General features: G+C 36.7%; 1 protein-coding gene across 8 annotated transcripts in view; it reads left to right on the top strand.

Annotated features, from left to right (window-relative positions):
• Positions 1 to 148: 148 nt before the first annotated feature.
• The window catches only part of RhoU, a 417,760-nt gene continuing 392,082 nt past the window's right edge, over positions 149 to 25,826 (top strand). For 4 of the 8 annotated variants that reach the window (XR_012411609.1, XR_012411607.1, XM_073975220.1 and 1 more), the window contains exon 1: positions 149 to 1,665. The gene's annotated coding sequence lies outside the window, so the exon portion shown is untranslated. The remainder of the gene's footprint in view (positions 1,666 to 25,826) is intronic. The other 4 variants (XR_012411608.1, XR_012411606.1, XM_073975219.1 and 1 more) reach the window with 1 other exon arrangement.

Raw genomic sequence — 25,826 nt, 5'->3', positions numbered from 1 at the left:
CAACAGGTAAATTGAGAGAGAGAGAGAGAGAGAGTTAATTGTACAAAACATTATCACTTGCTCTCACCAAACAAATCTTAAGGTATGTGTGTGTTGCGTGGACACGTTTGAGACGATAATGGTGGAGTGCATGGGTATTTTTGTTTTAGTTTGGGGCCTTCGATTTAGTTTGAGTTTGCTTGCCGCGTTTAACACGATGAGATAAACATACGAGCGGGTGTTGTGAATGTGCATTATTGATGTTGTCTTATTATTGTTGCAACACACATGTTATTCGAATGAAATTACATTTAATTATGAAATAAAATAATTACGTTAAATTAATGTTTTTTTGTTTACAAAAAAATAAAACGAAATATTTGTTACTAATATTATTTACCACGAAAATATTTAAAAAATCGAAACTAATAAATAATAACAGGTGGTTTTTGGATGAAAGAAGAAGAAACAAAGTGATTTGAATACAACGAAATACGTGAAATACGTTACGATTGTGTTGCGTTTATTTAGTGGATGGAATACGTGTTATTGTTTTGTGATTATTATTCATATTTTTGGAGCTTCTTTGTGTTGTGCCTCTGCCTGCCCTTTTTCGTTGGATTTATTAATGTCAAAATAAATGAGCCTAGCTTATAATACCTGTGAAGTGTTTTGTGTCTAAATTTAACTTTTAAATTTGTTTGAAAGTTCAAACAAATTCCAATCTAGAAATTATGACCAAAAAAATTAAAAATCCGGCCTGTGTTTAGCAAAAAAACATAACAAATGAAAGTGAAGTAAAAAAACCAAAACAAGAAAATCGAAATCAAATAAAAAATTATGACAAAGAGTATAATTTCAATTGTGAAAAAAGAAGAACAGTGAATATCAAATAATCGATTACTTAAAGAGTGTGTCTTCAAAGAAAAACAAACAAAAAGCCCAGCGCAATCGATCAATTCAATCAATCCCCAACTCAACCAAGCAAGTCTGCCTGCCCTGCCACTTGTTATCATTTCTGTGCGTTTTTCGTTCCCCATCATCATAAGTGTGTGTCATTGCTTTCTCATTTAGAAATGTAAACAAAACGAAACAAGAAAAATCAATACCGTTTTCGAGATTTGCTACCCCCACCCCCCAATTCCCTCTATACCACCATATTGGGGTATAGCATTCGATTTTTATGGAGTTGAATTTATTAAATATGGTGTGGTGACTCGACTCCTCTTCTCCATTATCGCCGTCTGATAATCTCATCCCATGTTATTTTGTGATAACATTGAAAACAGTAATAATAAATGGAAGAAAATAATAAAAAAGCGAAAATAAGAAGCAATAAAAATTACTGGTGTTACTTGTTCTATCTATTTTTGTGGAGTAAATGTTAAGTGCCCAAAAAAATTTTTGCTACAATATTAAAAAAAAAAACAAAAGAAATCACAATACCTATAAAGTTATCAATTAAAACAAAAACAAACACGACTAATCACAACATAACAAAAGCGACAACAGTATTTTGCGACAACACACAAACACTTTATCATTCATCGATCTTTTTATGGGACGCGTCGATAAATGTCCATTCTTAAAGGATTAATTCTTCAAAATAAAACATACGACCCACCCATCCAGCCATCTATCCCCATGCTGCCTTCAAGTCTGCACAGTCTATATAAACTATAATAGGTGAGTTTTATTTCCATTTAATTAACAAAAAAATTAACTAAATTTTCTTTTTTTGTTTCAAAACACAATTCTCCCTTATATTTTGATTTTTTTTTTTCTATGAATACAAGTTCGTTGCGTGTTGTATAGATGTTTGTCTGTCTATTGACAGTAGTTATACAGGTACTATTTCAGGTCACCTCCCATGGTTAAATCCACAAGTATGGGATTTGTTTTTGTGGTGATCCCTTGTATTAGTAAAACAGATGTGAACGACAAGACAAGTTCATATTTCAAACAAATTCATAGAATAAATGTGATGGCTCAAAAAAAAAAAAAAAAAAAAAAAACAAAAATCCCACGGTTTATAGTTATTAGTTGTGCGGGTTTATGTTTCAGCTTCTTTGGATACATTTTACAGTTATGGAGAAGGGCGTTTTGTAAATTATCCAATTAATTTTCTTTATAATGTTATTTTAATGAAGAAATTCAACGTCAGTGACTAAAATTTAGTCACTAAATTAAGACGCAGTTTAATGGAGTGGGAGAGGAAGTTATTCTACAGCTGTAAATAATATTTTGTAATGCCCAACAAAATATTACCTATCTTCAATTTACAAACATTTACGAGTGAGATAATCAGGCCTCCCAAAGACGGATAGTGCATTTTCGATCTTGAGGGAGATATTTTACGGTATGCAAAGGTTGGACCAATGTCTACCATTACTTTCGGTAGTTATCGTGCCAATCAACCTTTTACCTTTAGCCGAAAGTTTTTTAAAGATTATTAGACAGCGGAATTTTATGCAACCCCTATTTTTGGTCCGATTCATGTCAAATTTTGGGACTGGGCATATTTCTGGCTTCTGATTACATTGTAATCGAAACATATGCAAAATACAGAATTTTTTGCATATGCAAAATTTATGCATTTTACATATTTTCTTATGCAACAAATATTTCAATAATATGTACAAAATTGTGTGTGTGTACAATTTTTCAGAAATGTCAATAAAATAGAGAAATGTATAACCACAGCCTCAACATTCAAAATATCAAAATCGGGAGGTATCGTTCTATGGGGGCTACATGAAGGCTTGAACCTAAACCGACCAATTTTAGGTGGAAAATTTTTCACCCCCAAGGAAGACTTAATACTAAAGTTCAGCCATTTCGGAGGGATATTGAGGCCACAACCTTCAAAATACCAGAAATCCGGAGGTACCGTTCTATGCGGGCTATATGAAGACGTGAACCTATACCGACAAATTTCAGGTGGAAAGTTTTATACCCACAACGAAGACAAAATGCCAAATTTCAGTCATTTGGCCACAAGCGTCAAAATACCAGAAATCCGGAGGTACCGTTTTATGGGGGCTATATGAAGACGTGGACCTTTACCGAGAAATTTCAAGTGGAAAATTGTATACCCACAACGAAGACAAAATGCCAAATTACAGTCATTTCGGTGGGATATTGAGGCCACAACCTTCAAAATACCGAAAATCGGGAGGTACCATTCTATGGGGGATATATGAAAACTGAAAACGTGGACCTATGCGGACAGATTTCAGTTGTAAACTTGCATACCCCTAACGAAGACTTAATACCAAATTTCAGCCATATCGGTGGGATATTTAGACCACAAATCCTTGAATATATTTTTGCATATGGTTTTGCATATGCTCATTTTATGCAGATATGTAATAATATGTCAAAATATGCACGATATGCAAAAATTTCTGGACCTAATTTGTTTTTCCATCCAACAAATGTTCCTTCGTAATAGAGACCGGTGGAAACTGCTACAAAAAATTTTGGGCGTTTGAACTGACAAAAATGTTGATTAGGATTAAAGATCAAAATTTTTGCGGAGGAGATACTAAAAGAATTGGATCTACATTGACTTCGGGCTGTTTGCTCAAGAAGTATGGACTTGCCCCTAAAAAAACTTTTACCATCGTAATTGAGGCAGCGAATGCAAGTAGCTTCAACAAAAATCAAAGTGATTCGAGAGTAGGTGTTAAAGTGAACTTATCCGAAATTTTATGTGGGAGGTACCGGATGGGTGACGTAGGGGATGGAAGATACCAAGGAACGGTCCTGACCGGTTTTAACATGGCAAAGCCCAGGATTTATCTTGGTCCCTCTTTCATCCCAAGTGGACACTGACCTCCCCGTGGTGTCACCTGGGGAACTGCCTTTAACACCCGTTAAAGGTAGTGAGCTAACATGTGCCGCGCGTTCACCCATAAGAACGTTAAAAACTTGGGTTTGGGCGTCGGGTTAGTAACCCTCCCCTAGAAAAAACAGCCTACTATGAAAAAACGAAAGAAAAGAAAAACAAACCCCTCTAAAGTTGACGAACCCGGCAAACGTTTTAAGGACCATGATCTGCGAATCTGCACCTGGAATGTTCGCACTCTTTATAGAGAAGGTGCAGTCTTCGCATTGGCAGACGTACTTGAAAAGTACAAGACCGATATTACTGCCATACAGGAAATACGATGGATTGGGAAAGGCGTCACAACAACACCTAAAGGTGACGCACTGTATTATAGCTGCCATGACGTAAAGCATGAGTTTGGTTGTGGATTCGTAGTTAGTCGGAGACTAAAACATCTTGTATCCAGCTTCACTCCAGTGAATGAAAGACTTGCTGCAATTCGAATAAAAGCTAAATTCTTCAACATCAGCTTTATCTGCGCTCATGCTCCCACTGAAGAAAAGGATGAACAGACCAAAGATATATTTTACGAGCGCTTAGAAGAAACATATGACCGTTGCCCTGCCCATGACATTAAAATCATTCTAGGCGATTTTAATGCCAAAATTGGAAAGGAGAATATCTTTGGCCCAACAGTCGGGAAATTCAGTCTCCACAGTGAAACATCTGACAATGGTATGAGACTGATAGACTTTGCAGCTGCAAAAAACATGGTAGTTAGCAGTACCAGATTTAATCATCTCGATATTCATAAGGGCACCTGGCTGTCTCCAGATCAGAAAACAAGAAACCAAATTGATCATGTTGTGATAGATGGAAGACATTCATCGAGCGTGTTGGATGTACGATCGTTCCGAGGCGCAAACATTGATTCGGACCACTACCTTGTTGCAGCAAAGGTACGCACCCGCTTAAACGTAGCAAACAAAGTACGAACAGACACAACACGAAAGTTAGACATCGGTAAGCTGCAATCACAACAGATAGCCACAGCATATTCCACTCAACTAGCCCAATTGCTTAATCAAAGCCCTCCTCATCCCGATAACATATCAGCGCAATGGCAAAGCATTGCCCACTCCATGCAAACAGCCGCAAAATCCATACTTGGATACCAGAGACCTCCACCAAGGAATCCATGGTATGATGAGGAGTGTCGTGCTGCCACCGAAGAGAAAAATGCGGCATATAAGGCTACTTTACAATCCGTAGCAACGCGTAGCGCACGAGAGAGATACAGGGAGAAAAGGAGAGAGGAGAAACGTCTTTTCCGCAGGAAAAAGAGAGAGATGGAAAAGCGGGAGTGTGAAAAAATCGAGATGTACAGGAGCCAGAATGAAGTCCGAAAATTCTACCAAAGAGTCAAGCATCAAACTAATGGCTTTGGTACAGGCACATCCTCCTGTAGAGACCAGCAAGGTAATTTGGTAACTGATACAGATAGTGTACTCAGGATATGGAAAGAACATTTTTCAAATCTGTTGGTATCCAATAGCAGCGAAGACGACGAAGATACCACAGTCCCAATCCCAGAAGATGGTATTGAATGTATACCGCCCAGCCAAGATGAGGTAAAGACAGCAATAAATCGGCTGAAGAATAATAAGGCAGCAGGGGCCGATGGCTTACCAGCCGAGCTGTTCAAAACCGGAGGCGACACGCTGATAAGGTGTATTCATCAGCTAGTTAGCACCATCTGGCAGGAAGAACGAGTACCCGACGATTGGAACCTGAGTATCCTGTGCCCCGTCCACAAGAAGGGAGATAAGACTGTATGCTCTAACTATAGGGGCATAAGTCTACTCCCTATTGCCTACAAGATCGTGTCAGGGATATTGTGCGAACGACTAAAGCCAATGGTCAACGAGATTATTGGACCATACCAATGCGGCTTTAGACCTGGCAAGTCCACCATTGACCAGATATTTACCCTGCGGCAAATCCTGGAGAAGACCCAAGAGATGCAGATCGACACCTACCACCTTTTTGTCGATTATAAAGCAGCCTTCGACAGTCCGCTGCGCTCAAAGGTATTCCAAGCCATGTCTGAATTTGGTATTCCCGCAAAGCTCATCCGGCTTTGTAAAATGACTTTAACTGACACGAGGTCCTCAGTTAAAATAGGAAAGAACCTCTCCGAAGAGTTTGGTACCAAAAGAGGTTTCAGACAAGGAGACAGCCTTTCGTGTGACCTCTTCAACATCCTGCTAGAAAAGGTTATACGAGAGGCAAACGTCAAAAGAAGTGGCACAATCTACACCAACAGTCACATGTTACTTGCTTATGCTGATGATATAGACATCATGGGTCGATCAGTAAAAGAAGTAACTGATACCTTTATAAAGGTCGAAGGAGAATCTGCTAAAGTGGGTCTGGCGGTAAACGGTGAGAAGACCAAGTTGATGGTGTCGACGCGCAATGCGTCCATTGAGCTCGGACCGACTGTGGAAGTTGGTTCCTATAATATTGAGGTAGTAAAAGACTTCGTCTACCTCGGCACCTCCGTCAACACAACAAACGACATCAGTTGTGAAATAAAAAGAAGAATTGTATTGGCCAACAGATGCTACTTTGGATTAAGTAAGCAGTTTAAAAACAAAGCCACATCTCGTCAAACAAAAATAACGCTCTACAAAACACTGATACTACCCGTGCTGATGTATGGCTCCGAAGCCTGGGTACTTGCGCAAGCAGACATGGCAGTGCTTGGTGTGTTTGAGAGAAAAATTCTTCGAAAGATCTACGGACCAATCTGCGTTGACGGTGAATATCGACGTCGCATGAACCACGAGCTGTATCTGCTATACAACGACATCAATATTGTTAAACGTATCGAGATGCAGCGATTGCGTTGGCTAGGCCATATCATAAGAATGAGCGATGATGAACCCGCTAAAAAGGCGTATGAATACATGCCACATGGCGGTGCACGCAGAATTGGCAGGCCAAGGAATAGATGGCGCAAACAAGTGGATGATGAGATGACAAGGCGCGGTATTCCAGTGTGCAAAGCAACAAATAGAGAGGAATGGAGATCTCTTCTTAGTTCGGCCTATAGAAAAAATGTTCTGTAATGGGCCAGCTAAGTAAGTAAGTAAGTAAGGTACCGGATGGAGTGGACAAATATAGTCCATATTTGAACCTGATCTGTATCTGGTAGATATATTAGGATGTGTAACGTATGGACCCTTCAAGAGTTACCGTACCGTACCGTAATATTACTAAGGCCAAATTTTGGACCGAATCGGCAGATCCGTTCGAGAGTTATCTTGCGCTCCAACCACCTCACACGGTGTCATAGGGGTTTTTGCAACTTTCAGGCTATTTTCTCAGGAAGTGTGGACTTGCGCTTGATGAAACTTGTACCGTAGTATGGGGGGCAGTAAATACAAGTTGCTAAAACAAAAATCAAAGCGATTAGAGAGCAGGTCCTAAACTGAACTTATCCCAAATTTTGTGTGGGAGGTACCCGAAGGAGTTGACCGATTGAGTCCATATTGGAACCTCATCTAAGTCTGGTAGACACTTCACGATTTGCAAAGTATGGACCAAATCGGTTACTCCCTTCAAGAGTTATCGTACGTACAAATTTTCCGAACATTTTCGAACGTTTGTGGGGGAGGTGCCGGAAGGAGTGGACCGATATAACCCATCTTCGAACTTAAACTAAGTTTGGACAAAATATTACGAAAGCCAAATTTTGGATCGAATCGATTGATCCGTTCGAGAGTTATCGTGCGCTCCAGCCAGCCAGACAGGCAGACAGACAGACGGACGGACATTGCTCAATCGACTCCAAATTGTCTAAAACACATTTCGTCCAAACATACTTGGGGTCTAAAACCATTATTTCGACGAGGCACATTTTGCCCGTATGAAAGTGTATATATCCTCGTTAGCATAAATGCTGAGGGTATAATAAAAATATATAAAATGTAAAATATAAAATATACACATAAAATATAAAATATACATATAAAAATATAAAATTTAACACATGGAATATAAAATAAAAATATAACATTTAAAATATAAAATATACATATAAAAAATAAAATATTCAACATAAAATACAAAATATAAAATTTAAAATATAGCATATAAAATATAATATATAAAAAATAAAATATAAACAATAACACGTAAAAAATATAAAATATATTATATAAAATATAACATATAAAATTTAAAATATACATATAAAAATATAAAATATAACATATAAAGATAAAGTATAAAATGTAAAATATGTATGTGTATGTATGTGTATATGTATAAAATTTAAAATATAAAATATATATATATAAAAATATAACATATAAAATAAAAATGTAAAATATAAAATGTTTTTTTTTTTTGGTAATTATGGCCCATTACGCCAGGAGGAATGGACTTACCCTCGAAAAAATTGTAGCGTTGTAATTCGAATCACAAGGATTACCTTCGATAAATCTGAAACAAATCTCGAACAGCCCGTAAAATGCACGTCAATCTACTCCCACTTTTGTGATGGTGATTTTGTCCGATATAGACCACTTCGGATCTTGATGCACGTTTGGAAGAAATTTAGTCCTCTTATGAAGCCTCGATGTCCTTTCCAACAAATGTTCCTTCGTAATAGAGACCGGTGGTACCTGGTCCAAAAAAATTAAAAAAAATCTTTGAGTTTTGAAATAATATAAAATATAAAACTTAATATATAAAATTTTAAAATAAAATATAGCATTTAAAATATATAATAAACAAGTAAAAAAGTGTCAGTCAGATATATACCCTCAGCAGTGAAGCGAAATGTTCAACTCCGGACAAATCGAATGTATTTAAGGTCTCTTCAGAATTTTGTGGCCCTTTTTGGACATTTGAACTTGCCGACAAAATGTGTATTAGGAATTAACTGCACTAAGACACAAATGTTGAACCTTTGTGGGGGAGGTACCCTTAGGGAGGACCGATATGGACCATTTTAGAAAGTAAACTAATTTTTGACAAAATATTAGGAGATCCAAAGTTTAGACCAAATTGGTTGCTCCATTCAAGTGATATTGACCTAGCATTTTAGTAACATTTTTTAAATATTGGGGAGAAGTACCGGAACCCGTATTGCCCCATGAAACTATGTTTGGATATAATATGACGAAGACCAAATGTTGGGCCAAATCGGTTGAACAGTTCGAGAGTTATCGTGCTCTCCGACAGCCACATTTAGGCCACATAGGCATTTTTTACACCTTTCTGGCTGTTTTCCTAAGAAATATGGATTTGCCCAGGAAATACTTTCACCGTCCTAATGGAGGTAGCGAATGCAAATCGCTTTAACAAAAATCAAAGTGATTTGAAAGCAGGTCTTAAAGTGAACTTATCCGAAATTTTGTGTGAGAGGTACCAGAAGGAGTAGACAAATATGGTCCATATTCGAACCTGATCTATATCTGGTAGATATATTAGGATGTGCAAAGTATGGATTAAATCGGTCACTCCCTTCAAGAGTTATAGTGCCCAAAACTTTTCCGAACATTTTTAAACTTTTGTGGGGGAGGTACCTGAAGGAGTGGACCGATATGGCTTATCTTCGAATTTGAACTATGTTTGGACAACATATTACGAAGGCCAAATTTTGGACCGAATCGGCAGATCCGTTCGAGAGTTATCTTGCTCTCCATCCACTACACACGGTTTTATAGGGGCTTTTTGCATCTGTCAGGCTATTTTCTCAGGAAGTCTGAACTTGCCCCGGATGAAAGTTGTGCCGTCGTATGGGGGGCAGTGAATACAAGCTGCTACAATAAAAATCGAAGTGAATCGAGAGCAGGTCCTAAACTGAACTTATCCGAAATTTTGTGTGGGAGGTACCTGAAGGAGTCAACCGATTGAGTCCATATTGGAACCTCATCTAAATCTGGTAGACATTTCACGATGTGCAAAGTATGGACCAAATCAAAAAAGCTCTCCAAGAGTTATCGTGCGCTCAAATTTTCAGAACATTTTCGAACTTTTGTGGGGGAGGTACCGGAAGGAGTGGACCGATATAACCCATCTTCGAACTTAAACTAAGTTTGGACAAAATATTACGAAAGCCAATTTTTTGACCGAATCGGTTGATCCGTTCGAGAGTTATCGTGCGCTCCAGCCAGCCAGACAGACAGAGGGACGGACATTGCTAGATCGACTCCAAATTGTGTGAAATACAGTTCGTCCAAACATACTTGGGGTCTAAAACCATTATTTCGATGAGGCACATTTTGCCCGTATGAAAGTGTATATACCCTCGTTAGCATAAATGCTGAGGGTATAAAAATATAGGATATAAAATATAAAACATAAAATATAGATATAAAATATAAAATGTAAAATATAACATATAAAAATATAAAATTTAACATATAAAATATAACATATAAAACTTAAAATATTAAATATATATATATAAAATATAAAATAAAAAATATACATATAAAATATAAAGTTTAAAATATACAAAAAAAAAATATATATATAAATAAAAAATTTTAAATATAAAATCTAAAATATAAAATATATATAAAATAGAAAATTTTAAATATAAAACATAAAATATAATATAAAATACTAAATATAAAAATAAAACATAAAATATAAAACATATAATATAAAATATTGCCTTTCTTTTTCTTGTACTTGTTTACGGACTGATTTAGATAAAGTGATTTTCAGAATTAGCGACCTGACAAATGCTAAAGATGTGGATGGCATAAAAACGGGTCGAACTTAATTCCAGGAATTTTTGTACCCATAAAACAATTTTGCACCGAATTTTAATTTTTACAAAATTTTCAGTTTTGTCTGTCTAGGTTTGATTACCAAGCTACACTATATCAAAAAATTTTCAACGGAGTCTAAAACCTCTTAGCTTTATTTCCTGAGTATTTCTGCCCATACAAATTTGCATAAATGTTAGGAATCGACGATAAAAACGAGGCCCCTAATTGATATGAGATAAGTCTTTCATTCTACTGTTATTGAATTATTAAAAACTTTAACATTTTCAAAATACAGCCCCAACTTAATCAACCATTTTCAAACGAAGTATTATAAACTTTTTGGGGCCTTTTTTTCCTTTCAATTATGCATTTTAAACTTAAATGGAATTTCAAAGCAATCAATTACCGAATATAAATATGTACATATTCTAGGAATACCACGAAAGAAACCACCTGCCCCACCAAGTATTTTTTTTAAAGCTAATGATTGATTCAATATCATCATACATTACCTAGAAAACAAGCATTACATTATGTATTCCTCCGCCCTTACCCCTTTCGTGAAAGAAAAAGCACAACAATTTTCTGAAGTTGGGTGTCTCTTTGATTTATACAACAATCAGACAAACGACAGTCAAACAGCTAACGGGCCTTCACGTTACAAGAAAAACCCATAAAAAAGGAGAATTCAAAGTGCTAAGTGGCAAGCACTTGTCGCTTGTCGGTAGTTATGATTATGTGGAGTTGATTTTCAAGAATCTTCCTCGTAAAGAAAAGTTGGTAAACGAACACAACAACATAAAACCAACAATGAATATGGCACGGCGTTCTTTTTTTATTGCGTCAAGCATGAGTTGTGCATAATAAATGATTACAATGAAAATCCTTTTGCAAAGTTAGATTGTGGCAAGCAGGGCGGGCGATAGAGAGTGCGAGAAAGAGCAAACGATGGCCATTGAAAACGAAGAACTTTCAACTGCATTTTAATCCATGTTTGAAATTTTATAGATAGATTTTTTGTTGTTGTTGTATTTTATTTTATGATTATGGCCTAAGAAGACAGGGCATAGACGACGTTCAACCAACCACATGCTTGAATTGACATGGATGAACAAATGGACGGACGGACGTTCGCCGAGACAGCAGTTGTGTATTTACCCACAGGTATTATATTCGACATAAAAACAACTGTAAGAATAATATTTTTCCATTGGCCTCTTAAATTTGATGAGTACTTATTTTTCTGGATTTATATGCTTGTCTGTCTGTTCGTCTGCCTACTATGTACGTCGTTTTGTCTACCATTCAGTCCATCCATACACAATCGCAATATAGGTACTTTCATTCAATACAAAAACCAATCCTCATTTTGTTTGTCGGCAATATTAAGATTGCGATTTTTAAGATGTGATTACAAAAATTTTATCGTTAACAAGAAGAGAGGATTCTTTAACCAGACTTGTTGTGTTCTGAGTTTTGTTGCTTCTGGAAACTGGTTATTATCTTTGTGGCTTTCTTGTTTTACTGTTGAAATGCCTACCTTTTGCTCCTCTTCCAGACACATTGGGACGAATTTTACAGTTGACAAGAAAATCAATTAAAAATTTTGAGTTATCTTTATGCTGGGTTAGATATGTGTGAAGTTGTGAAAGTTATTTGATATTTATGAGTTTTGTCTAAAGCAACAGGGACATTTAGGTTAAACTATACTTTGCTTTTGGTTCAGTTGCAGGGACTATTTATAGTTCTGTACATTGCTGGTGATCAACTCATACGAGGGTTGAACGATAACTGTCTGGCCTAACAATGAAAACGCGAATCTTTACCATCAGAAATAGTTTTATTGTTTTCTTAAGTAGCCTCCAGCATGATTTATACGCTTCTTCAAACGCTCAAACCAATTGTTGAATCAGTTTTTCCACTCCGATTTAGACACATCCAAAATATGATTTTTGAACGTTTTTATAGCATCTTCTGGCTACGAAAATCGTTGACCACTCCTTTTTCTTGATATGCTGAAATCAAATAAAGTCATTGGATCCACAGACAGGGCTGTACGGTGGATGACCCATCAAATCCACATTCTGCCCGGTGAAATATGCGAAGGTTTGAATCGATGTGTGAGAGCTCGAATTGTCATGATGCAGAATGATTCGTCTTCTCTTGTTCGTTTTTCGAATTTCTCAGGAGATTTCTGGCAAACAAAATTGTAGTGTGCCACTCAGGATTAACCATTCTATAGTCGCCACACGGTCAGTTTTGCCACAGAAACAGGCGACCATTTGCTTCGAAGTGCTTCATACATGAACAACTTTCGTTGGATTTGGCTTGCTTTTGAAGACCTAAACAGTCGTTTCCTGATTTTTTCGGGCTCTTAAGCGAGATCCAAGATTCTTCGTCTGTGACGATTTTATTAACGTCGTTTGAAGCACAACGATCGTTATTCAGTATTTCTTTGTGCCAATCCACAAGAGCCTATTCTTGAGCGATTGCTCACTTTTTCTGGATTTAACTAAAAAAATCCATTTGTGCGGCCGGGTGTTCATGCAATATCAAATGTTAGTTGGTGGAAGAAATGCCCAAGGATGTCTCTATCTCACGGTATATAACATGGCGATTTGGCATTATCAGTTCACGTACGACTTAATTTTTTTGGCGCAACGATCGATTTTGGGCCACCCTCACGACCTTCGTTTTTTTGCTAGTGTCGGCCACGATTGAATTCATTAAACTAGTTTTTCATAGTGCTATAGGATGGCCCTTTATTAACATACAAAGATTTAATTCTATCGATGAACTTTTCCCGTGATTATCCTCGTCGAAAGTTATGAAAAGATCGGACGAAAATGTTCACAAGTAAATTTCATATTTTTTATATATATAATGGTTCCACACACATTCCAGATGGGACAAGGGATACTTCTCTTATATCAATGAGTGCACTCCCCGATTCATATTAGCTCAATGATATGGGACCTACAGTTTTCGCCGAGTCCGAACGGAGTGTCTTAAGACACCACTTGTAGAGAAGTTTTACATGGCTGAAATACTCAGGAAATGTCGCCAACATTATTGACGGTATTTTGCCCCCGTTGAACATTTTTTTAATTTTGCTTGGCCGGGGAATCGAACCCACGACCTTCAGCGTGCAAGGCGGGTGGGCATACCATTGTCCCACGGTGGCACCCGTTTCATTTTTTCATTTAATTTTTTTTTTTGCAAAGTGATTTTTTCAAGTCACTGCAAACAACACAACACAAGCTCATATGACAAACTGTCCTGAGTACGTATAGGCTGAAAACAGTCAAACTGTCCAAAAACAAGTAAAATGGTGTCAGTCGGCTTGGCCGACAGATATATACCCTCAGCCCTCGGTTGAACAGTTCGAGAGTTATCGTTTTCTCCGACCGCCCCATATGGTGACATAGGGGGTTTTTACACCTTTCGGGCTGTTTTCCCAAGAAATATGGACTAGCCCCTAAAAAACGTTTACCGTCTAATGGAGGTAGCGAATGCAAATCGCTTCAACACAAATCAAAGTGGTTCGAGAGCAGATCTTAAAGTTAACTTATCCGAAATTTTGTGTGAGAAGTACCAGAAGGAGGAGAGAAATATAGTCCATATTCGAACCTGATTTATATCTGATAGATATATTAGGATGTGCAAAGTATGGATTACATCGATCACTCCCTTCAAAACCTATCATGCGCACAATTTTTTCCGAACATTTTTCAACTTTTGTGGGGGAGGTACTTGAAGGAGTGGACCGATATGGCTTTTTTCGAATATAAACTATGTTTGGACAAAATATTACGAAGACCAAATTTTGGACCGAATCTGCAGATCCGTTCGAGAGTTATCTTGCGCTCCAACCACTACACATGGTGTCATAGGGGCTCTTTGCAACTTTTTGGCTATTTTCTCAGGAAATATGGACTTGCCCCTGATGAAGCTTGTACCATCGTATTGGGGGCAGTGAATGCAAGTTGTTGCAACAAAAATCAAAGCGATTCGAGAGCAGGTCCTAAACTGCACTTTTCCGAAATTTTGTGTGGGAGGTACCCGAAGGCGTAGACCGATTGAGTCCATATTGGAACCTCATCTAAGTTTCGTAGAAATACCACGATGTGCAAAGTATGGACCAAGTAGGTTATTCCCTTCAAGAGTTATCGTGCGCACAAATTTTCCGAACATTTTCGAACTTTTGTGGGGAAGGTACCGGAAGGAGTGGACTGATATAACCCATCTTCGAACTTAAACTAAGTTCGGACAAAATATTGCGATAGCCAACTTTTCGACCAAATCGGTTCATCCGTTCGAGAGTTGTCGTGCGCACCAGCCAGGCAGACAGACGGACGGACATTGCTAAATCGACTCCAAATTGTCTGAAACACATTTCGTCCAAACATACTTGGGGTCTAAAACCATTATTTCGATGAGGCACGTTTTGCCCGTATGAAAGTGTATATACCCTCGTTAGCATAAATGCTGAGGGTATACAAATTCCAAATGGCGCTTGGCAACACGCGGTGTTGTCTAGGCCAGATAGTTTTCTTGCAGCCCTCGTATCGTTTTCCAAAAAAGTGGGCTATAATTAGAAAAAGATGAAAAGTATAAATTAAAAAAAAGTTTAAATATTTGTTTGACTTTCTCCCAACAACATACCGTAAGTATCGCTGGAATACTTGTTTTGTTGTTGTAGTTTCAAAATGTTCATATCGTTTTGTCAGCCTTTGATGAACCACCACATTCGACTATACTGAAATAACGCATTCATATATGGCTTAAATTGTTCTACACAATTTTGATAATGTAGAACAATTTAACCCATATATGAATGTCAGCAAAAAATTCTTGTCCCAATGTGGGATGTTTTGCAGAAAACATCAATTTCTACTTTATAAATTGAACACATTTTTTCATTAAAAATCTCATTTTAATATTCATTGGCACAGTATTATGTTTTTTGTTCAAATCTTACCGATCAAGCAACCTTCCTACACACTCAATCACACACATGTGCTGGCCTCCAAACAAAAATTTATAACACCCTTTGACAACAGCAAATAACATTTAAAAAAAATGAATCAGTTCTTACATTTTATCTGTCATCACCTACAAATGTGGGTGTTTTGTGTTTTTCTGGCAATCTACTTTTGTCATTAAAAAATGTTGAAGTGACCCAAAAAATATTTATGACGAATTTCGTCAGTATCAATCATTATGATCAATTTTTACAATGTTTAAAAAATATGAACATTGTTATACCCTCCATCATAATATGGAGGGTATAATTATATTTGTCATTCTGTTTGTAACACATTGAAGTATACACATATATAACGATGTCCGTCAGTCCGTCCGTCCGTCCGTCTGTCTGTTGAAATCAAGATACAGCTCGCAATTTTTAAGATAGAGCTTTATAATTTGGCGGTTCACGCCTTGATTTTCGGTATTTTGATGATCGTTGAGCGTACTAAACATTGCACCTAAAATTTGTCGTTACAGGTCCTCGCTTTCATATAGCCCCCATAGAACGGTACGTCCCGGATTTTCGGTATTTTGAAGGTTCTGGCCTTAATATTCCACCGAAATGGCTGAAATTTGGTATTTAGTCTTCCCACGGATTCATATCGCCCCCATAAAAAGGGAACCTGCCGATTTTCTTATTCTGAAGGTTTTAGTTACATTATGTTAGCGAAATATATGAAATTTTGTAGTACGCATTCTCAGATTGAAAGGTACCAAGATACCGCTCGATGTGAAGTTTTTTAAGGATTAGTCTACTGTAGTGACTATAACTTAGTACATTGGACTCTTAATGAGTAGAAAAGCTACACTATGAAAATGATCTTATATGTTCATGTTTTAGTATGTTTTTAATATCTCCAGATTTTAAATATCTTAAAGATTCTACACACACTGGTCCCATAGAATAATTGTAAGGTGGTGTACGATATATCGGTATTAAATCTTTTTTAAAAGAAATGACTATTTTTCGGTTAGTCCTGCGAAAGAGCATAGTATTTTCATAAACGAAAGGAAACTAATTCTTCCATTTTACTTCAATACATCTCATGGTGGAGGGTATAAAAAGACTGACCCGGCCGAACTTAATGCCGTTCTTACTTGTTTTTATATACATAAGTTTACTTGTGTAGAATATATTAAGACCTAAACACGTAAAGGTTAAGGTAGTGAGCTAACATGACAATCGCCGTGGTTTTTTTTAAAGATTTTTAGGAGTTACAAAAAAGGACAATAGACGTGGTTTTTTAATTTTTTTTAGGAAATTATAAGGATCGAATTACTTTTTTCCGAACTTTCAACCTTCAAACCAACCACCCACTCCGAATTCCAACACTCACGGCAGCGGGTTCTCTACACGCAGAAAAATTTATGTTAGAAATATGTTTGGATCCAAACAAATATATGTTTGGGACCGGTTGCAAACAAATATATGTTTGGATCCAAACATAATATGTTTGGGTCCAAACAAATATATGTTTGCAACATTTTGTATCATATCTCAATTTTGATATGTTTGCGTAAAACATATTTTTTATGTTAGAACATTTTTTTCATGGGTGGAGAGAGGATGTTTGTCAACGAGAGTAATAACAGTGCTCTCGCGGCTATGGAATGCTGTTTTATAAAAAGAGTTGTGTGTATTGCATTGATGCTCAAAATATTTTGTTCATAAGTCTCTCTGAGAGTGTCTTTCCTTTGCTAAACCACGGCAGATGAGAAAAAAGAGAACGTGTGTTGTTGTTGTAGTCACGTTAACGTATATGGATGATCTTGGCTGGTGTATTGTATAATAGAAGACGTAGAAGCGAAGGGGCTTTGGTGGCGTGTATGCGACAAACTCGTGTGTTTCTTGTTTTGTTGTTGTTAACCAACGCAGGCGAAGAAGAAAAGAAGAAATGATAATATGAATTATTTTTTTTTTCTTTCTTCAGTGTTTTAGTTGCCTTTGTAGAGTCAAGACGGTAAAGTGAGTGAATAAATCAGTGTTTTATGTTTTCTTAAAGAAATTGTGCTTTTTAGTAAATGAAATGCCCAATACATTTTATAATTGAATCGGAAAGTTGAATGGAATTATTTTATTGGACAAGGAAGAAATCGCATTTAATATTGGTAATTACATACATACTTATGTATATTTGAAATATGGCATATCCATATTTATTTATTACATTACATTATCATTCGATTCTAGATGCCAATTCCCCGCTGATGATTTCAACTATAAGGACAATTTGTTTTATTTCACAACTAAGGAGAAGCGTTCAACTACGTTTCTATATATTTTTCCTTTTTAAAAGTGTGACTATTTACAAATTATTTCAATCAGTTTTTCTTTTATTAAAGTGTGTTATGTATTTCTTTGGAATTTTGTATGCACCTATGTGTTTGTTGTTCTTTTGCCTTTCAATAAAAAAACCCACAACATTTGTGTGTATACTATAGAGATAGCCAGTGAGTTCTTACTGAGAGCAAGTGAGCACACATTTTAAAGTGTTTTACATTGAATTTTACGCTCCCTTGCTCTCAGTAAGCGCCCACTGGTGCATGTGTTTGTTTTTTTTTGTGCCTTTTGGGTTTGTATTTTTTTGCACCCAAACATATAAAATGTTTGCACCCAAAGATAAATATCTTTGCACCCAAACATATATATGTTTGCACCCAAACATATATATCTTTGCACCCAAACATAAATATATTTGCACCCAAACATATATTATGTTTGGGACTGTTGCAAAAATATACATGTTTGCTGCAAAATATGTTTGGGACATATGTGAGAGATGTCGTTTTTTTTGCGTGTATACCGGATTTACCCGGTATACACATCAGCGTTGCGGACAGCGGCTGTCACCTCAGTGTACATGTGTTTGTATTTGTTTCGTTTTTCTGTGCTGGGAGCGGCATATCCCTGAATGTCTGCTCCGGATTCTTTTGGTCCGCGCCGGGACGGAGGAAAACCCAGGACCGCATCTTCACCCATATCCAATCTTCGGTGAGATGCAATAGATGTTAGAAGTGGGTGCATTTAAGGGGTTGCTCTGGACTTGTCCACGCGAGGGACTACGATAGGGACTATGTTGCTGCATGCTGCACGAACACAGCCCCCAGTGAGTCGTCGTCAGATTACGAAACTCCTTCGTCGTCGGATTACGAAACTCCCCCACAGTCCCCCCAACAGCAACCGCACGCGCAGCATTTAACACCAGCCGTTGTTGTTCCAATCCCAGAAAATGCATCCTTTTTGCAATTTAATTGCAATGGGCTCCGAGGTAAAATCGATGAAATAGTGGACTTTATGAATCGGAAGAATATCAAGGTCGCGGCGGTGCAGGAAACCATGCTGAACGACCACAGCTCAGTACGTTGTGATGGTTACAACGTAATAAGGAAGGATCGCACCAGATGTGCAGGTGGGGGATTAGCTTTCCTTTTGCACCAGTCTGTTCAATACAGACCTATCTCGCTTGAGCCTGCCTCTAATGACCCGTACATGGAATGTATGGGGGTAGCAGTCAGGTGTGGAATTGCCGAGATAGAGTTGCTGAACGTATACATCCCGCAAAGAAATTGCTGTATCTCAGATTATAAGCCTGACATTAGCCCGCTTTTGGAAGGTCATAATCGTCTGGTCCTGGGGGTCTTTAATACGCATCATGAGATGTGGCATTCGGCCTTCGGGAACGACCAGAGAGGTATAGCGCTGGCTGAGCAGATTGATAGCTCTACGTTTTGCTCGGTCAATGAGGACGCCCCTACCAGAATTAGAGGAGCGTGTCACAGTTCGACAGACATAACCATCGTGTCACCTGGTTTGACAAATGACGTCACCTGGCAACCCGTCATTTCCCTTGGTTCAGACCATCTCCCCATAATTGTCTCCATCAGCAGACAACCCGATTTCATCACCTCTGAACGCCGCATATTCGTCAATCATGGGAAAGCTGATTGGCCGAGTTTCAGAGAGTTCACCAATCCCCGCTTCAGAGAATTGCCCAATCCTTCTGATGTTCGGGTAGCGGAAAGGACGTTCCGAGACATCATCAATGCTGCAGCCGCTCGCCATATACCTGCTGGTCGAATAGCCAAGTAAGACCAAATTTCCCAGCAGAGGCGACGGGATTAGCAAATGAGCGTGAGGAGCTTCGTCGAACCAACTCCTACGACCCCAGAGTCAGGGAGCTGACACTGGAAGTTAACAGGCTGGTCGGCGAACATAAGCGGAACAAGTGATTAAATCATCTGAAGAGTTGCAGGGTGGCAGGGTGGTCCCGCTACTGAAGCCAGGCAAGGATGCCAGCAAAGGTAAATCGTACAGGCCGATTTCGCTTTTGTCATCTGTAGCGAAGACTCTTGAGGCCTTAGTCTTCCCCAGCATTAGAAATAGCTATCAAGTTGCCGATCATCAGCATGGATTCCGTAAGCAGCACAGCACGACAACAGCGCTGCATGCCATCTCCACACATATTTGTCGAGGACTCAACCAGGAACGGCCGTGTGATAGAGCAGTGATGGTGGCGCTTGACTTATCAAAAGCCTTTGATACTGTCAAGCACACCACGCTGTTCGAGGACATCGAGCAGACAACCCTCCGGCCAAGTCTGAAACGTTGGATAATCAACTATATGTGTGATCGCCAGTCGTATGTGGAATTCAGGAAGAAGAAATCCAAGAAATCCAAGAGTGAAACAGGGAGTTCCCCAAGGAGGGGTGATATCTCCAGAACTGTTTAACCTCTACCTTTCCTGTTTTCCGCCCCCTCCAGACGGCATGCGGATGATTGTACGATCCTGGCGTCAGGTACCTATCTGATGACATCTGTGAGAGACTGAACTCCTATTTCACCGATCTTACCAACTTTTTCCACACGAGGAATATGCAGATATCCGCCACTAAATCGACGGCCACTCTGTTCACCACATGGACGGCGCAGTATAGAAGAGAGTTGAATATCAGGGTCGATGGTAACAGAATTCCGACCACAAACTGCCCCAAAATTCTAGGGGTCACATTCGACACCACTTTCACGTCGTCCGCGCATGCCACAGTTACCTGCGATAAGCTGAAATGTAGGAACAAGGTCATCAAGTCCATGAGTTCAAGTTACATCCCATCCCATTCTTCCTGGAACTGGAGATAGATCCAGAGCCAGATTGAACAGGAGAACGAACATACAAACATAATAATAAGACACTGTTACAACAACAACAATTCCAACACTCCGAACGTCCACCCTGACAATCACCCCATTCCGAACTTCCAAACTCCGAACCATCATACTCGATTATACACTTAGCCTAAACTATTTGAGAGTATATTTTTATTTTATTTCACTTCATTTTATTTTATTTCATTTCATTTTACTTTATTTTATTTTGTTTTACTTCTTTTCAATTTAATTTAATTTAATTTAAGTTTATTTTATTTTATTTTATTTCAATTTATTTTATTTTATTTTATTTTATTTTATTTTATTTTATTTTATTTTATTTTATTTTATTTTATTTTATTTTATTTTATTTTATTTTATTTTATTTTATTTTATTTTATTTTATTTTATTTTATTTTATTTTATTTTATTTTATTTTATTTTATTTTATTTTATTTTATTTTATTTTATTTTATTTTATTTTATTTTATTTTATTTTATTTTATTTTATTTTATTTTATTTTATTTTATTTTATTTTATTTTATTTTATTTCACTTCATTTTATTTTATTTCATTTAATTTTATTTTATTTTATTTTATTTTATTTTATTTTATTTTATTTTATTTTATTTTATTTTATTTTATTTAATTTTTCTTTTGTTTCACTTCATTTTATTTTATTTTTTCACTTTATTTTATTTTATTTTATTTTATTTTATTTTATTTTGTTTGACTTTATTTTATTTTATGTGCCTCATCGAAATAATGGTTTTAGACCCCAAGTATGTTTGGACGAAATGTATTTCAGACTATTTGGAGTCGATTGAGCAATGTCCGTCCGTCTGTCTGGCTGGCTAGAGCGCACGATAACTCTCGAACAGATCAACCGATTCGATCCAAAATCTGGCTTTCGTAATATTTTGTCCAAACTTAGCTTAAGTTCGAAGATGGGTTATATCGGTCCACTCCTTCCGGTACCTCCTCCACAAAAGTTCGAAAATGTTCGGAAAATTTGTGCACATGATAACTCTTAAAGGGAGTAAACGATTTGGTCCATACTTTGCACATCGTGAAATTTCTATTAGACTTAGATGAGGTTACAATATGAATTCAATCGGTCCACTCCTTCGGGTACCTTCCACACAAAATTTCGAAAATATTCAGTTTAGAGCCTGATTTTTGTTTTAGAAACTTGTATTCACTGCCCCCCATACGACGGTACAAGCTTCATCAGGGGCAAGTCCACTATTCCTGAGTAAATAGCCTGAAAGTTGCAAAAAACCCCCATGACACCGTGTCAGGTGGTTGGAGCGCAAGATAATTCTCGAACGGATCTGCCGATTCGGTCCAAAATTTGGCCTTAGTAATATTTTGCCCAAACATAGTTTAAGTTCGAAGATAAACCATATCGGTCCACTCCTTCAGGTACCTCCCCCACAAAAGAACAAAAATGTTCGGAGAAATTGTTCGTACGGTAACTCTTGAAGGGAGTGGCCGATTTGGTCCATACCTTACACCTCCTTGAATATATCTACCAGATAAAGATCAGGTTGGAATATGGACTATATTTGTCCACTCCATCCGCTACCTCCCACATAAAATTTCGGATAAGTTCAATTTAAGACCAGCAATCGAATCACTTTGATCTTTGTTGAAGCAACTTACTTTCGCTGCCTCAATTACGATGGTAAAATTTTTTTCAAGGGCAAGTCCATACTTCTTGAGCAGACAGCTCGAAGGTTGTAAAAACCCCCTATGGCACCATATGTAGTGGCTGGAGATCCACTTCCATAATGGTCAATGTCGATCCATTCCTTTAAGTATCTCCTCTGCAAAACTTTTGATCTTTAATCCTATTCAACATTTTTGTCGGTTCATATGCCCAAAATTTTTAAAACCCCCTAAATACATACGGTTTTTGGGAAAAATTGTTTCAATATACACAGGCTGAGGGTATATCTCTGTCGGCAAAGCTGACTGATACTTTTTTTACTTGTTTTCCATCGAGAATCCCACTGTGTTGAAGTGTTCGTCTTAAATGATATGTGCAATTTATTTTTAGTACCTTCAGCATACATTTTTTTTCTTGGATTTGTACCTCTTCCTGTTCTGTATGCGTCGTGCATGTGTGTATGTGTCTGCATTGTTTGTTTTTTTTTTTCATGGACAAATGTTGAAAATTATTTTTTCATAGCATAATTGTCTGTCTTTTTGATTGCTGCTACTTGAAAAAGGATAACAAAAAACCTTAACCAACCACATGAATCCCGACAGTAGCAAGAATATACGCATTGACAACAACAACAACAACAAACATCACTCATCAGGTAAACGAGAAAAAGATTTTGCAATGAAAACCTTCATTTCGACATGTTCACTTCTGTTGCCTTTCAATGGATGAGCCGAGCCCACTTGGCGTTTGCCGTCTTGTTATTTCATTTCTGTCTTTGCGATGGCCTTCGTATTTTATTTCTGTCTTCCTGTTTAGTTGTTTTTATTTGTGTTTTTGGTGTACTTGAAAAGTAGAAAAAGAAGACGATTGTGATGATGTTATTTTTGTTGTTTTGGTCCTTTTGCCATTACGTTTGTGTGCGCGTGTTTTTTTTACAGGATATTTATATTGTTAGACACGAATGTGTTGGCATGGATGAGTGACTGGCTGGCTGACTAGAATGACTGGTAGCTTGTTTAGATAGATGAATGGATGGATGGATATCTGCACTTATGCCAGGACCAAGAAGTGGAAATAAAATAAACAAAAAACGCGTCTTATTTGCTTATAAGCATTTGTTTTGAGAAAAGATGCACAAGTATTGAAATTTCCAGTGTTTGTTATTTTCTTTTCTTCCTATTTTTTTTTTTTTTGGTTTTTCGTTCAAAGTCATACAAGTGTGAAGAACATGTTTGTTTGGAATCCCTTTTTTTTGTTCCGAATAATATTTTAGGGGTTGTAGTTGGGGGGAAAAAGAGGAATCATTACTTCCCTTTTGCCATTTATCCTTTCTTCTGTTTCTTAAAATGTATCTACCAATCTCTGGAGACCAATTTCCATTTCTTGTTAAATAAAAAAGAAATGAAGGTCTGCTTGCTTGTGGCTTAGGCGAGAAAATAACTTTAATTCTCTGCTGGTTTGCTTCATTGCTTCTTCTCAATTTGAAATGAGGAAGATTTGTTGTAACCTCCTTTGGTTATGTAAAGATTTACATATCAAAAAGGATATTTCCCATTTATTTTTGAAATTCATATTAACGCCTTAATCTAAAGGGGCCGATAATAAATGATTAGGGAATTTGGAAAACGAAATGGTATCGATATTGTAATGAAATCTATGGTTATTAGGGTTATGACTTTTTGACATTTTTCCTCAAAAATGATTTCCTGTAGCAGGGATGAATGAACTTTTGCCTATTAATCACTATGCTATCGTTTATTCCATTGAAATACAAAAAAAGTTCACGCACAAATCGATTTTAAAAAAATAATTTTTTGAGAAAATATATGAAATGAAGAAAAAAATTATTTTTTGTTGCACGAATGAATAAATATAAGCCTACTAATAACTATAATAACGTTAATTTCATTCAAATATTAAAAAAGTCGCGAAAAAAGTCACTTTGAAAAAATTTTAAATTTTTTGTTTTTTGTTAAAAAATTATATTTTTGAATATAAGCGTTTACGACATTTTTACGATTCTCAGAATTGAAGCAAAATAGTGAGAAATAAATTTTATGTCATTTTAATTATCTCATGTGGCTCTAAAGTTTATTTTCAATTATATATCTGTTTTCAGTGACTTCAAAAAATTGTCCATAATTTTGATAAATTCAAATTTTAAAATCATTTTGTGCGTGAGGTTTTTTCACCGAATCACCTTATAATTAAGATTTTATGTAATCTTATGGCAAAACTCATCACGCTATGATACAGGGATATGAGGTTGTAAAAAAGTCATAACCCTAATGGTTATCCATAATATTACATGGTGTCTTATGGTGTAAGAAATTTAACTTTAATCCAGGACAAGTTTCATCATGTTTAAGCCATAGCTATAAAATGTGTTACAATGTTAAATTTAATGTTATTTTTGGCATGAGTACATATGGGTAAACCAAAAGACAATCCAGTATTCTTCGCATACGTTAATAAACGCTCACTTGAAAGCCACAAAACACGTGCTCACACAAATTGCCTGTTGCATATGAATAATACACATTAAAAAGTTTTCTCTTCGTCTTTGTACATTGCACTTTTTTGCCTCCTGCCTGCCCTCAGTTTACCCTTTCACTATAAACGTTAAATTATGCCTATTTGTTTGTCTGAGTCTGCCTGACTGTGCATAAAAAATGCGTTAAATAAATTTCCGGTTAATAATGAGAAAGACCTTTCAGTGTCATGGACAATTGTAATTTCGTCAGTCGGCTTGTTAAAACAAAAGCCTTCTGTGAATACAAACAAAAAATACACCAGAACGTATGAATGGAATTACTGAAATACCTTCACATTTTTGTTTTTTGGTTGTAACAAGCAGGAGGATAAATTACAATGCCGAGCTTAAAGAAATATTTTTAATTTATTATCCATAAATAGTATGAAGTGTTTTTTTTGTTTGGTGTAAACTCTGCGCTTAACTGAAGAATTTATAATTGGGGGAAATTGTAAGTTATTAAAATTATTGGGGACGGAAAGGAAAAAGTGATATGTTTTTAATGAAGTTTTGATTTATTCAATAAGAAACAGAATTTTTTTTAATCATTACTTAAGTTTTCTTTATTCTTAAATGTGAGAAAAAATAAATGGGTATTTATTGTTCGTTCTGATTATGTAAATTATATGTTATTCAGAACCAAAGTAATCCATATCCCAATCTTATTAAGTAATTAAATTGATAAATTAAGTGTAACAAGCAGGGTTTCGGAGTCGAGGTATTCGGTGCCGACTCCGACTCCAGGAGAGTTTTTTTCACGACTCCGACTCAGACTCCGGGTCGACTCCGAGAGTGAATTCCTATCCCACTAAAAATGAATAAAATGTGCACAATT

This window comes from Musca autumnalis, unplaced genomic scaffold (genome assembly GCF_047663935.1).
Source record: "Musca autumnalis isolate F117 unplaced genomic scaffold, ASM4766393v1 scaffold_3, whole genome shotgun sequence".
NCBI classification, from domain to species: Eukaryota; Metazoa; Arthropoda; class Insecta; order Diptera; family Muscidae; genus Musca; species Musca autumnalis.
Note: the sequence above shows the minus strand (reverse complement) of the source record. Positions and strands in the feature narration are given on the sequence as shown.